At 41.8% G+C, this 15,185-nt stretch overlaps 1 protein-coding gene and 1 pseudogene across 3 annotated transcripts in view; one reads left to right on the top strand and one right to left on the bottom strand.

The window, feature by feature from the left end:
- NMNAT1 (nicotinamide nucleotide adenylyltransferase 1) overlaps positions 1–14,488 on the bottom strand; it is a 28,411-nt gene extending 13,923 nt beyond the window's left edge. The window contains exons 1-2 of one of the 2 annotated variants that reach the window (XM_082353104.1): positions 14,211–14,488; positions 13,676–13,760 (exon numbers count right to left, since the gene is read on the bottom strand). The gene's annotated coding sequence lies outside the window, so the exon portion shown is untranslated. The remainder of the gene's footprint in view (positions 1–13,675; positions 13,761–14,210) is intronic. The other variant, XM_082353105.1, reaches the window with a different exon arrangement.
- LOC309610425 lies at positions 211–7,488 on the top strand (annotated as a pseudogene). Its single transcript, XR_014249871.1, has 6 exons — positions 211–1,565; positions 3,052–3,114; positions 4,093–4,172; positions 5,661–5,791; positions 6,215–6,281; positions 6,532–7,488. The product of XR_014249871.1 is annotated as an uncharacterized misc_RNA (transcript).
- Positions 14,489–15,185: the final 697 nt, after the last annotated feature.

Below are 15,185 nucleotides of genomic sequence, written 5' to 3' on the forward strand. Positions count from 1 at the left end.
GTGAGTGGAAGAACCAGGGCTAGAATTTAGGTTTCCTGACTCCTAGGTTCTCTCTCACCGAAAAAGAAAAATTCGAGATAAATTGGAGCTGTGTAGATTGGAAATGAGCCCTTCTGGCTGAGGAGTTGCAGAATGTGAACTTCAGTTCCTTAGACAACAGGAAGCTTTGAAGGTTTCTGAGCAATGGAGTGACAACAGGGCTCTAGAAAAACAATGCTCTAGAAAAATAAGGTGACATGAGTGTTTAAAATCCTTATATGGTTGTATGATCTTGACCTGATCACTTAATTCTGTGTCTTAAGTTTCCTCATCTGTAAAATAGAGATCATGATATGATACGGCAAAGTGCTTATGACAGTGCCTGGTGCAGTGTTAAAAGAAATGGTAGCTGTTATTTGTGAGGAAAGTGATAATACTGATGATGGTGATGCTATTGGATTAACTGGAAGGGGCAAAACAAGATAGGAAGGCCAGTTACAAAGTAAAGAAAGCTTCAATTTAAGTACAGTCAGTGGGAATGGAAATTAGGAAACATTTATTCAATAAATACTTGAGGTCTACTCCAAACAGTGGCAGGGATCACAGGGACACTGCTAATTGTTAATAGGAAATAAAGGAGAGAAGGGTCAATAATGCTCCACACAGCATTAAAAAAATGAGTTCACTGGTTAGAATGATTTAAATGTCCTACCTTTCAATTATCACCCCAAGGATGATACCAGGATTCACCTGGGGCTTGTTCCCCCCCTCCCACTCCTTATCTATCCCCTAATTCCCATGCAAAGTACCTGTGGTATTATGGGGTGGCCCTGGGCCCACAGGGAAATCAGGGTATCTGGCCAGCTACTGAGCATACTCTCAAGGACCTTGGTGGAGGGGCTTGATTCAGCTGGAGTCCAGCGTCAGTTGCAGCCCCACCCACCTCAAGTTTCAGGTACCACTCCCCAGGGAGACTAAGCTGTGAGCTGGAAGAACAGTAAGCTTGAGAGCAGGAGGTACAGATCCCCTAGGGAGCTGCTGGCTGTGCAGGGAAGGATGGAACAAAGAGCTTGAAGCCCCTCCCTGACCCTGGGGGTGAGCTCAGGTTTCCAGGTCCTCCCCAAGGGAAGGGGTGGGGAAAGGGCTGGGGGAAGCTGATCTCTCAGCTTAAAGGAAGCTTTCTCTCTTTTCACATTCATGACCTGTCTCAAATATCCAGCTCAGGTCTATTAATTCACTGTTAACACAGCCAGCTTTAGACTTTAGATCCTCAAAGCCATAGAAGAATTAGGTTACAGCGAGCTTCTATCATAGCTTAGAGTGGCTTTCAAAGAACAAGGATCTGCCCCTCTCCATTGGAGAGTACTTCCTCCGTATCCCAGAAGGGTTCGTGTGGAGGGAAGGGGGCCTTGGCAGGGGAAGAATGAGTGCAGAAAAGGTTTGGAAGCTCTAACGGGACTGTTCTGGGTCTTCCTTGCCTTTTGCTCCAGGCGCTCAAGGACCAGGGCCTCCATGATTCACTTCTGTCTGGCTCACACAGCCTACCGCTTGCACTGCTGGCTGCCAAGATCTCATCAGCTCAGGCTGTAAGTGTCCCTCCCCAGCCCACTGGGGCAAAAAGTTCATTGCTTCCTGAGGCTGTCCTGAGGTTGAAGTAAAATTTACTTTCAACTTTAAAATCACTGACTTTAAGTTTCAAAAACATTGATGTGTAAACATTAATGAAACATTTTGTAAACATTAAGTCAGTTTTTAAAACATTAACTTAAAAGAAAAACTGTTTGGCTTTTCTTGTCACACTTCAGAATGCTCAATATAATTAAATCTATTTTGACGACTGTTAATGCAATTGACTTGACAACTTCTCAGATTTACACCTCTAAAGGAACACTATTCCTTTTAAAATAGTAACCTTAAACATGTAACCATATTCTAGTTCTAACAATGTGCCATTGCTTTAGTCTGGGGGTATATTTTGAAATTGCTTTTTGTTTTGAGTACCTTCACTGGGGGTAAATCTTTGTCTTTGGAGGGGAGATTTAATTTCTACAAATACCCTAAAGTCATTCAGTGCTAAATCCAATTAATAAAATAAATAATGAAGGTGAATAACAGTTTACAGTGAAGAGATAGAACTATTAGTTAAGGAAGATTTTTCCTATATGTGTGGAAACTATGTACGTGTAATCTCAAAAGAATTTCAAAATTGAGCGGCAACCACAGACCTCATTTGGTTGTGTAAGTTGTGGTAGGTATGTTAACTCACTCAGTGTGAACCACCTGGCTGGAGGGAGAGCGAGCACAGTACAGGGCCATAGGGTCCTAACCATGCTGTAGCTCTCCCTCTGCTGTAGCTCTACTGCTCACTACTACTAGGTGTTTGTCCTCAGACTAGACATTTAATGTTTCTGAGCCTCAGTTTCCTCATTTATAAAATGGGAAACCACAGTCCCATTTCATAGGATTGTGTGCATATTAAATGAGAAAGTGAATAAAAAATGTGACACATTTGTCTATTAATTATGAACATTAATAATTCTTACTATTGCTTGTGGGTTGTCTTATGGCATTAACTTACAGCCATGGTAAAGAAACAAAGGTTCTCAGGGACTTCCCTGGTGGTCCAGTGGCTAAGGTTCCATGCTCCCAATGCAGGGTGCCCAGGTTCGATCCTGGTCAGGGAACTAGATCCCACATGCTGCAACTAAGAGTTCACAGGCTGCAACTAAAGATCCCGCATGCTGCAACTAAGACCCAGCACAGCCACAAATAAATAACTAAATAAATAAACAAATAAATAAGAAACCAAGGTTCTCAAGATTCCTTAGAGACCAGTAATCACAGTGATATAGTAGGAGCTCAATAAATGGTAACTATTATTCTTACTGAAGTATTATTAGACATAATTTTGCTGTAATGGGATGGATCTCAGTTCATCTTTGCTATGTTTAAAACTTTTATTTCTGTGGTTTGATGTAACATTATCATGAAACAGAACTTGAATTTGGTTTCTTGAAGGCATTTTATCACTAAAAAAGTAATGTATAATGTAACTCACTGTGTCCCATGCAGCCAAGTGACAGTGTTCCTGTTTGGGATCACCATTCTGACCCTCCAGTTCTATGTCCTGCTGAGGTGAGTTCTTTCTCCAGCCAGCCCCCTCCCCTGGCAGCTCAGCATGCACGTCTTACCTGTGCAGATGGTTCAGGTGCCCTCTGCCACTCCTGTTGTGTTTAATTGCAGCCTGCCCCATTGTTTTGCCCCTATTATCAATGGTAGTCATCTGCTTCACCTCTCTGAAGAGTCACAAATCTCAGTACAGTGAGGAGAGCGGGGACTTGGGCAGATTGAGTTTAACTTTTAATCAACAGTTATTTCTTCTAGTATAAGAAGAGGTCAAATGGGAAACAATGAGAGCACCGACGTTTCAATTTATGAATTCCCCAGAGAGCAGTCCCAACAGCCTAGCATTAGCTAACATCTGCAAGGCTGAGGGTGACACAGGCACACTCAAACAGATTATGACTTGATCTGTTATTTCAGATTCTATGTTGGAAATTAGTTTTGGCCGAAAAAGTCAGTTAATACCTTTTTCGGGCAAACAAGGCAAATGCAATTTGATACATTCAAAATAAACTGCAGTTCTAAAAATGTGAAAATTCTAAAAAAAAATCTGAAAACTTAAGTGATGGGAAAGGAATGGAAACCGTGATACTCCTTGTAATTAGCCTAATTCAAACTTGCCAGCTTCTACTCTAAGAGGTTTGTGTGTGGTAGGGCATATTTCCTTACTCCAGAAGGCCAGAATTTCCACAAAATGTTTTTTCACCAAAATATCAAATTAACATGAATTAGAAAAATGGTAAACATTATTTGTCCACCAATTAAGATATTAATAACTCTTAATAATATTTTTATTAATGCTAGCATTAATTAATTTGCAGTCACAGTAAAGGAACCAAGGTTCTTAAGAGGAGTGAGTTGCCTGGAGCCAAATGAACCTAGTGCCACAATTAGAATCCAAGGGTCAGTGCCTTCTGGTGTTACACTAACAGCGTGGATTTCTACTAATAAGTAATCAATTAATGTATGACCCAGCGTATTGATTTTTAGGCCCAGATCTTCTCGATACTGCAGTCAACCTCTCCTCACCAACCTGGTTGGTAATATCATCTTTACTTTCTTCACAATTGGTAAGTGTGCAGTCATTCTGTCAAGCACTTATTAAGTGTCTACTATTTGCCAGACACTACTAGAATAAAAACGGGTAAGATAGGACTTCTTGCTCTTCAAGAGCTCAAAGACTGAAACCTAAGAAGAAATTCACGTTTAGAATTCTGGTGAAGGGAATTCTTTTTTTGGTTTTGGTTTCTGGCCATGCCGCATGGCATGCGGGATCTTAATTCCCCAACCAGGGATCGAACCCGTGCCCCACTGCAGCAGAAGAGCAGAATCTTAACCACTGGACCACCAGGGAAGTCCCTGAAGTGAATTCTTAAAAAGTTCCTTAGTATCTCTTTTAGTCATCCTACAACTTGAATATGAACCCAAATTAAATTAAATACTAATGTCTTGTTCTGATGTTATAAAATTCTTTACAGTTATAAAAATATCAGATTTACCCACTCATTCAATAAATAGTTACTAAGGAGATGATATAGGTAGAAAAACAGGGACCCCAACTAATTGAAGTCAAAAAATGACACAGAAGAGTTGGACTCTGAAATGTGCTGAAGTTTTAGGAATACCTTAAACTAATATATTTTAGTTATATTTTCCTTTGTATGTACTTTTAAGAGTGATATGCACTTTAAATTAAGACTATGTCTAAATTTTTATAAAATGAAAAAAGTTACTGGGTGCCTTAACATGGTTCTAGAAAGAGTCTCCAGAGAATTCCCTGGTGGGAGGCCAAACAGTCATCCCACAACAGCAGGAGCTCCTTCTTCTCTCTGACCTTACTTGCCCTCATTTCTAAAATGGAGATAAAAATACCTGCTTCACAGTTTTGCTGTAAGGTTTAAATGAAATAATGGGGGAATTAAAAAAAAAAAACTCTCACAGTTATTATCACTAGCATTGCTGATAGTAAGCACATGACCTCGATCAAAGGAAAACCTTAGCCTGGCTAGGTTTTGAGCACTTTTGTTCCACAGTAGATACACGAGGAAACACCTTCTATTTAGGGTCTGCATTCAACAATATATTTCTGAATGAAATAATGCCATTTTGCAGCAACATGGATGGACCTAGAGATTATCATACTAAGAGAGGTAAGCCAGAAAAAGAAAGACAAATACTATATATCACTTATATGTGGAATCGAAAATACGATACAAATGAGTATATCCACAAAACAGAAACAGGCTCACAGACATACAGAACAGACTTGTGGTTGCCAAGGGGGAGGGGGAGTGGGGGAGGGAAGGATTGGGAGTTTGGGATTAGCAGATGCAAACTATTATATATAGGATGGATTAACAAGGAACTATAATCAATATCCTGTGATAAACCATAATGGAAAAGAACATGAAACAAATATATGTATAACTGACTCACCTTGCTGTACAGTAGAAATTAACAAGACATTGTAAATCAACTATACTTCAATAAAAAAAAAAGGAATATATTTCTGAGATAATTCAACCCAGTAAACTGATGCCGTTCTGCTGTCCTTTTAGGTTTTACCGTGCTGCTTACTCAGATGGAACCGGTCCCACAGGCACTGAAGAGGATGTTTTCTGTATTTGGGGTGGGGTCCTTCAGTGAAGGAGTCTGCACCGTAGTGTTAACATTTTTGGCAACCGACTGTGTACGTTTGTAAATACTGAATTTCCAAAGGCTCATCTTAACCTGAAAGCTTGGCTGTATACAATGCACCATTAGTCTTCAACATTTATTTTCTACTTACACTAAGAATAGAGATGGAGAGATAGAGCTCCTAAGTAGACACATCACAGTTAAAACATTTCAACAGGGAAAGTTTAAAAATTCCATGAGAGATTTTTCTTTTTGTAGGGTGAAGTCTGCTTTACTAGAATTAAAAAAAAAAGTTAAGACATTAATCAATAGTGGAAGGAACTGCTGGACGGGGTTGGCACATTAAGCAGCAAGCTTTCCATCTCCTGCTAAGTTGGTGCCTTTGTTTTAAATCCTTTCAGCAAAAACATTTAAAATATCTATTGCAATTAAAAGACAAGTATTCCTAACAGTGTTTTCTTCCTCCCAAATATAGGAAAAAATGACTCCTGAACTTTACTACTTGTCTGTGATGCTTTCAATAAGCAGCGTGGTTTCTACAGGTAAGCAAAAACTTCCCAAGTAACCCATACCTATTTAAAGGCTCACCAGTCCTTCAAGGGAAGTGAGTGCTCAGCTAGGATTGTTACATTGCAAGGGGAATGTATAGCTCCTCTTAAAGCAGGAGCTCCAAGAAGCTACAGAGTTTTAAGAGCAAACAAAAAGCAGAGAGGGTTAGAATGGGATATAAAAAGCCATCCTTCTCACATTATTTCCACTCCATTTAATTAGATCCCATTCTTTATCCTACAGTGCTTTGCTCAAGCCTGGGGCTGACTTGGCTGGCCAGTGTAACCTGTCCAAGGCCAGATGCTAAATCAACAGTCTGAAGCTGACATTTGAGCCCTGCTGGTCCCCTGCCTTAGATACATGTCTTGGCAGGTTGAGCCTTTTCCAGCAGCCTTGTCATCTGACTACTGCCAGCAAACACGTGACCATCTCCACCCTGCTACTCCTAGATGAAGTGGTCAGCTGAACATCAGAGCCACGACAATAAGAAGCACATCAAAACCAGTCACTGGGAAGAAATCTGTCAGGTGACAACATTAATGAGCACTGACAATGGATAAAAAGGAATCGTTCAACCAAAGTCACTGGGTCGACATCACAACCAAATTCAGCCCCAGTAAGGATCTCCTATTAGATACTTTTGAGATCATTAGTACTTTGACTTTCTGAACCTCCTTTTCTGTTTCAATGAAGTTAGTAGCATCAGCTGAATGGCCGCTATAAAAGTATTGAGAAGGAAAAAGAAAAATATAGATCTCAGTAATGAACAAAGGTCTAGTTTCAAAAGAACACAGTGATCCAGACTGTATATTTGAACAAGGTCAATCTATCACTTCTTTAAAAGTGCAGTGGGGGCTTCCCTGGTGGCGCAGTGGTTGAGAATCTGCCTGTTAATGCAGGGGACACGGGTTCGAGCCCTGGTCTGGGAAGATCCCACATGCCACGGAGCAGCTGGGCCCGTGAGCCACAACTACTGAGCCTGCGCGTCTGGAGCCTGTGCCCCGCAACGGGAGGGGCCGCGATAGTGAAAGGCCCGCGCACCGCGATGAAGAGCGGTCCCCGCACCGCGATGAAGAGTGGCCCCTGCTTGCCGCAACTAGAGAAAGCCCTCGCACGAACCGAAGACCCAACACAGCCAAAAATAAATAATAAATAAATAAATAAAAATAAAGTAAAATGTGAAGAAAAGAGAAAGTAAAGGTAAATAAACACCATGTTCTAAAAAAAATAAATAAATAAAAATGGCTTAAAAAAAGGTGCAATTTAAAAAAAAAAAAAAGTGCAGTGGGAGATTTTAGAGTAAAAATCATCACGATCTCCCGTACCTGGGCTACACCAATCTCTTGCATCATGACAGTCAACTGCTGTCTAGAGAAAATAGCCAACTGACCTGCATGATGCTTTGTCTTTTGACTTGTTCTGTGTGTATGCACAGATTCTGAGGGATTTTAAGTAGGAGCTAGATACTCACAGATGCTCTCAAAGTCTTTAGTAAGTGGAGATAATGCCATTTCTTGAGGGGAAGAACAGTATCTCTTGGCAGAAGGAACAAGTTTAATACAAACATCTCCCAACACATCTATGACAGACACAGATTTTCACAAATGGGAATGATTGTTTTCCATCTGCGTCTCTGTTCAGGTGATACTTGCTGCAGGGGAAGTTACCCACCAACACACTATCCATCTACCACACTGACATTTTCTGAGCACCTTCCACATTCCAGACATAGCGCTAAAACTTAGGAGGTAGAAATGCGAGTAACTCATACGTTAACAGTGAAATCCCCTGAAATAATTCTATTACTATGGTTAACAGAAACTATTTAAAAATAACACAGTCTTTTACATTCTCTAGACGTCATTAACCAAATATTAACATGTCAGATGAATGTCAACTTATCTCAAGATAGGATTTTTATCAGAAGTTTCTTTTTTTCTGAACTATCTTGCCCCTCACCCCCAAACCTGATCTACTTGAAGATCTCAGCTGATGACAGCCCCATCCTTCCAGTTGCTACAGTCAAGTACCTCAGATCATCCTAAATGCATTGTTTTTCTTTCCCCACACCCCATCAGGAAGTCCTAATGGCTCCACCTTCAAAATACATACAGAATCCAACCATTTTTCGCTAGTTGGAAATTTTTAACTGACTCTTTCTAAATGCAAGAGGCTGCTTCTTAAGACCAAGGCTGCTTGGTACTTTTTAAAAAAATTAATTAATTTATTCATTTGGTTGCTCTGGGTCTTAGTTGCAGCAGGCGGGCTCGTGGGCTCCTTAGTTGCAGCACATGTGCTCCTTAGTTGTGGCTCCAGGGCTCCTTAGTTGTGGCACACGGGTCCCTTAGTTGTGGCATGTGAACTGTTAGTTGCAGTATGCATGTGGGACCTAGTTCCCTGACCAGGGATCGAAGCCGGGCCCCCAGCATTGGGAGCGTGGAGTCTAACCTACTGTGCCACCAGGGAAGTCCCTGCTTGGTACTTCTGTGCCTTGAAATTACGCAACGTTCTTAACATAACTCCAGAAAATGAAATTCTGTTTCTTAATTGATAAGCATAACTCGAAGCATAATTTAACCAGCATCTTAACCCATAACCTATAAAACTGAATTTTCATGCACTTTTATGCTTTTATCATTTCCTCCAAAACCAAGTCACCAGAGTTAATTTCATTAAGAAACATTTATTTTATGCTACTGATATCGTATAAAACACAAAGCATGCTCTTTCTCCACACAGGTGAAAAGTATAAAATTCTAAAACTGCTATTTTTTAGCCCCTCATAACTTATAGACAGCCATGATCAGCAATCGTCCCTCACAGACTGACAACACTTTCTGCTATAACCCATGTTTGCTCCGAGTGGAAAACTTTTGCTTAGCAACTTCGTGGGGGATGCTTTGTTTTAGCGGTTCTCAATCTGGGACCTGGGCTTCAGAGGTACAAAGTCTCTGAAGTTGTAAGCAAAATGTTGGGCATGTGCACCTATGAGCAACTTTCTGGGAGAATGTCAAAGGAAGTTTGAGAAAATAAAAACATTAAGCATTACACTCATTAAATTTACTATAAGAAAAAAAATACTTGATGTTTGACATTCACTACTCTCCATTTTTTTTTTTTTAATAAATTTATTTATTTAGTTAGTTAGTTTTGGCTGCATTGGGTCTTCGTTGCTGCACGCAGGCTCTCTCTAGTTGTGGCGAGCGGGGGCTACCCTTCATTGCGGTGCGTGGGCTTCTCATTGCGGTGGCTTCTCTTGTTGTGCAGCACGGGCTCTAGGTGTGTGGGCTTCAGTAGTTGTGGGTCACGGGCTCTAGAGCGCAGGCTCAGTAGCTGTGGCACACGGGCTTAGTCGCTTGGCAGCATGTGGGATCTTCCTGGACCAGGGCTCGAACCTGTGTCCCCTGCATTGGCAGGCGGATTCTTAACCACTGTGTCACCAGGGAAGCCCACTACTCTCCATTTAAAATTTAAAAAACAAATTTAAAGTTAGTCTTCACACTACTTTTTCCACAGCTGCTAAACCCTAGAAGTGAAAACTTTCTAATTACTAATTGAATTGAATTGAATATTGAATTTCTACATGCTCACCTAACCTGAAAGCTTGGGTATATTCAATATACCATTAGTCTTCAATATATATTTTCTACTTATATTAAAAATAAAGATATGTAAAAATGGAATTCCTAATTAGACATATGTCATAGTTAAACATTTCACTGGAGAAAGGTCAAAAAATTCCACAAAGAATTCTCTTCCTTTTTCTATTTTACTATAATTCTTTTTAAGTTAATATGGAACTGTTAGAAGATTGTTTTAGGGTATCCCCACCCTCAGAGTTTGGATTTTATCCTGTAGGGAATGGGGATGTTTTAGAGGGCTTAAATAGGGAGTAATATATCAGTGCACTTTAGAAATAATTCTCAGGGCTTCCCTGGTGGTGCAGTGGTTAAGCATCCGCCTGCCAAGGCAGGGGACCTGGGGTTGAGCCCTGGTCCTGGAAGATCCCACATGCCGTGAGCAATGAAGCCTGTGCGCCACAACTACCGAGCCTGCGCTCTAGGGCCCGTGAACCACAACTACTGAGCCCATGTGCCACAACTACTGAAGCCCGCGCACCTAGAGCCCGTGCTCCTCAACAAGAGAAGCCACCGCTCACCGCAACTAGAGAAAGCCCACGTGCAGCAACGAAGACCCAATAGCCAAAAATAAAAACAAATAAATAAATAAATTTATTTTTAAAAAATGCATACGTATAATGGCATATTAAATAATGGGGCTATGAGTAAAACAAAGCAAGGCAAGAGGATAAGGAGTGTTGGAATTCTAAATAGGGTGGTCACGAAAGGCCTCACCATGTGACATTTGAGCAAAGAATTAGAGACAAGGGAGTGAGCCATGCAGACACCTGAAGGAAAAATGTTCTAAGCAAAGGAAACAATGCAAAAGCCCTGAGGCAGAAGCATGCCTGTCCCGTTCCAGGGTCTCCAGCGAGATCAGAAGGGCTGAGCAGGAGTTAACAGAGGAAAAGAGTATTGGTAGATGTCATCAGCGGTAAAAGGGAGCCACTGCAGGGTTTCTGAGCAGAGGAGTGACATGACCAAACATATTTTCAAAGGATCTCTCCGGCTGCTAAAGCTGACAATAGAATGTAGTGGGAAATAGGGTGGAAGAAAGGAGACCAGATAGGAAGCTACTGCTGTAACCCAGGTGACAGCTGATGCTGACACGGACCAGGGTGGTAGCAGCGGAAGTGGTGAGAAGTCATTTGATTCTAGATATAAAGGTAGAGCCAATGTGATTTGCTGATGGATGGAATGTGTGCTGCGACAGAAAGAGGAGTCAGGAATGACTCCAAAAATTTTTGGCTTAAGCAACTAAAAGACTAGAGTTACCTTTAACTGAGAAGAGAAAGATGGCCATGGAATAGGTTTAGGGGAAAAGATCAGTAGTTCAGTTTATAAAGAAGTTAAGTTTGGGATGTCTATTAAATATGTAAATAGTGGGGTTAAGTAGGTAACGCAGAACAGAGCCCAGTTCAGGGGAGAGGACGAGAGATTTACTAGATTTGGGGTCATCTGCATATAGATGGTATTTAAAAGTCGTGAGACTGGATGACATTTACCAAGAGAGTGAGTGAGACAGAATGCAACAGCAATGTGGGTATCACTGGGGAACCGGTTAGAAATACACAACCACAGGCCCTGCCCTAGGTCTACTGAATCAAAATTTGCATCTTAACAAGATCCCCAGGTGATTTGTATGCATCTTAAAGTTTGTAAAGCTCCACTGGTCCAGGTGAGAGATAATGAAGGGTAATAACAGGAGGGATGGTGTCAAGGGTTTACAAGTAGATGAGCTGAGTGAATGGAGGAGGGAAGGAGGCGAAGGGAGATTTCTGACTTAAGTGACCACTTAGATGGTGTGCCGAGAGTCAACAAAGAGATTATTAGGGGATGCACAGGTTGGGAGGTATGGAGGCAAGGCATAAAGAGACACACTACGGTTTTACAGGTGCTGCTGAACTTGAGGTATAGACAGGACATCCGAGTAGGGAGATCTAGTAGGTAGACAGAAAAAGAGAGAGACTAGAACCTGGCAGTAAAACCCAGAGACACTAAAGACTACCTTCAAGGGGATATCATGGTTAAAAGAAGGCTGTTTATTTGATTTGACTTTTTTTTGAAGAATAGAATTAGAATGTTGGTTGGTTGAGGGAAAAGCACAATTAGGAAGCCACAGAACCTGCAAGAAAGCTAATAATTGATGGAGAAAGGTCCTTAAGGAGGCCACACAGAAAGGATTTTAGGTACAAATTAAGAGCATAGCTTAAAAATAATGGGGAGAAATGAAAACATACGTCAACACAAAGAATTGTATGGTTTAGCTTTATACGTAATAGTCAAAAGCTGGAAATAACTCAAATGTTAATCAAGAAATGAATGAATGAATGAAGTTTATTATTATTATACTCAAATAATGGAATACTACTGAGTAATAAAAAGGAAGAAACTACTGATACAAATAACATGGATGAATCTCAGAGACATTATTTTGAGAGAAGGAAGCCAGATACAAAAAAGAACATGCTATATGATTCCAGTTATATGAAATTCTAGAAAAGAATTTAATCTATAATGACAGAAGACAGATCAGTGGTTGCCTGGGGTGGGGGAAACTGACAAAAGAAGGGCAGAAAGCTTCAGGGTTCCTGCTATGGAATCCTTATTTCTTCTCCTGTGCTCTTCACTGAATGGCAATACGTTCACCCATTCTCTTTGGATGGACTTGTTTCTCATAAATAAATATCCAGTTATGCTAATGTAACTATAATGATGGTGACAACTATAACAGTAACATCCATTGAGTTCTTCCTGTGTGCCAAGCAATATACTAAGCACTCATGTGATCCTTACAACACTCCAACGAAGTAGGTACTATTATTATCTTTTTTTCTTCCTAACACATGAGGAAACTTAAGCTGAAGGAGGTTGATTAACTTGCTCAAGATCTCACAGCTTGTGTAACAACCTTGACTCTAAAAGTTCATGCTCTTAACCGTTACACAAGATTTACAATGGTACGTTATCTACTGGTAAACATTAGAAAGAGGTCCACGCATTCAGAGCGCCTTTGGCTCATGGTACTTCTTATTAGCCACTCAAGTTTCATCTGCCCCTGCATTTTCCCTACCTAGTTGGAGCAACTAGTGCTCTCTAGACTCCCATCCCAAGTCCAGGTTGAGGTGTCCTTAACCTTCCCAGCTGCCAAGTAGTTATTTACCTGGTTTTCCAGTTATGACTCCCAGTTCTGAGCTTCTTCCCCAATGCTCTCTCCTGTGACTACCTACCTAATATTCATTCCTCTTTTCCCAACATCTTCTCTTCCCTCCCTATTCCCCCTCCAGGCTTGGATTCTATTTTTGTTTGAGAACTGGAACCCAAACCAATTTCTCTTGTCTATGCACTAGAAATACATTTTCATTATCCATTAGCTCTAAACAGAACTCAAAGGTATGTAAGAATACTCTCAGCATAGAACCGCTGAATCAGATTGTCACCGAGAAACAGCTGGCAAATACAACGCACGTATGGTGAGGCCTTTCCTCCACAACTTCTAAGACTGTACACACTAAAACCAACATAAATGCCTAAATAGAACACCTTATTATCATCATCAAAATTAGGGGATGAACACAGTGAGAAAATGTTTATTCAGCAAGTTCTTCAAATGATGAAAGAAGTATATTTTCCAGTTTTGTTTTGTGTGGCACTGGCCCTAACTATTTGTCACTGAGAGTTCGATATTACACAAAAACGTTGACACTTCCACACATATTCACATGTCAAAAATTAGAGCTAATTATATTAACATGACAGCCACTTACTTTTACAAAGGATATTCTGTGAATCTGAAGCGTTTTGCAAGATAGGCTATTGGAACCATTCCAACTGGTGTGTCAACAGTCTTCTCTAAGTTGGATTTAGAAAAGTGGTTTCACATGCAAATTGTAACTCTGAGAAACAATTTACGGTGATAAATTAAGAAATTCTATAATTGGACAAATAATTCATTCTGGTGGAGTTCTACAGTAATCTTGGAAGTTTGTCCCGGGCAGCTGAAATAGAATTAACTTTAAAGACAACATCTGAGAAACAATTCCGCCGGAAACCCTGATGTCGTCTTCAAGGAGATGGGCTGGGAACACCTGAAAATGGTTTCCACCTAATTTCTGAGTAACTTCTAGACTGTTGCCAACAGCTAGCAGTCTCCTTCTCAAGAGGAGTGAGTGTCCGCTTCCAGGAACGTGGATCTAGTCTTTTATAGATTTGGAAATTAAGGATTTCAGAAAAAAGAGAAGTGCCCCGCCAAGCCCAAGAAGCCTCTAGAAAAAGATTTTTTTTTTTCCAGGGTGAACTCACCTGTTCCAAAGGCAAATTTACCGAGGTTTTCGGTTCCACAGAAAGAAACAGAAAGAATGAAGGGGCAAGACTCCCTGTTCCAAACTTCAATGTGACCTAGCTTCAGGGACAGTTGTACCTGACCCTCAAAGACCCTAAGCAGTCCTGAGCTGACTCCACCACAGGCGGGTTTTTCAAGAGCTCGGGGAGGGGACTTAGCCCCTCCTCAGGGCGGACGGGCCCGAGCCCTCCAAGAGACGCCCCGCAGCCCGGATGCTAATGAGGGTAACACCCGCGACCACGCCCTCATTGGCTCCAGAAGGCCGGAAGTGCATGCGTCTGACGGAAGTGCTCCTCTTGTACGCGTCCGCCGAGCGGGGCCCCTCAGGTAGGCGGGGCCCCTGGCTCCGAACTCTGGGACCGAGTGGTGGGTGGAGGCGGAGAAGGGACCCCGAGGGCCTGAGGAGGTGGTTCGGTTTCTGGTCTGGGAAAAGCGGAAGAGTTTCGGGGGCAGCGGATTCCCGGCGACCTCTGGTGGCAGTCGGGCCTAGTCGAGCCGGCCGCCGCAGGACCCAAATGCGGGAGCTTCATGTTCCCCGGTGGGAGATGGGATTTGGGGCTGTGATCGGGGCTGCTCCCTGACCGCGTCCGGATGGTTGAGGTCCAGACGCTGCTGACTTCCAGCCGGGAAAATGTATGCGCTCCTTTTCCGTGCTTTTGGGTATGACAACTTCCTTCAAGGCAGATCCGGGTGCGGGGTTTTCCTGAATAACACTCTCGGCCTCACTAGAAAAATCCTCAGAAAGACTGCCAGAGGCACAGTCGAAAGGGAAAACGGGTTTCTCCTCCTCCTCCACACCCCCTCCCGCCCCTATGATGTCGTCCTAGAAAGAGAGGGTGTGTTTCAGTTGCAGGCTGCCCAAGTGGCAGTTATTGGGACTGCTTTAGGTATACGTTTATATATAGTAAATAAAACCACTTGTTAATGGTTTCCCT

This window comes from Balaenoptera borealis, assembly GCF_965194805.1.
Source record: "Balaenoptera borealis genome assembly, chromosome: 1".
NCBI lineage: Eukaryota > Metazoa > Chordata > Mammalia > Artiodactyla > Balaenopteridae > Balaenoptera > Balaenoptera borealis.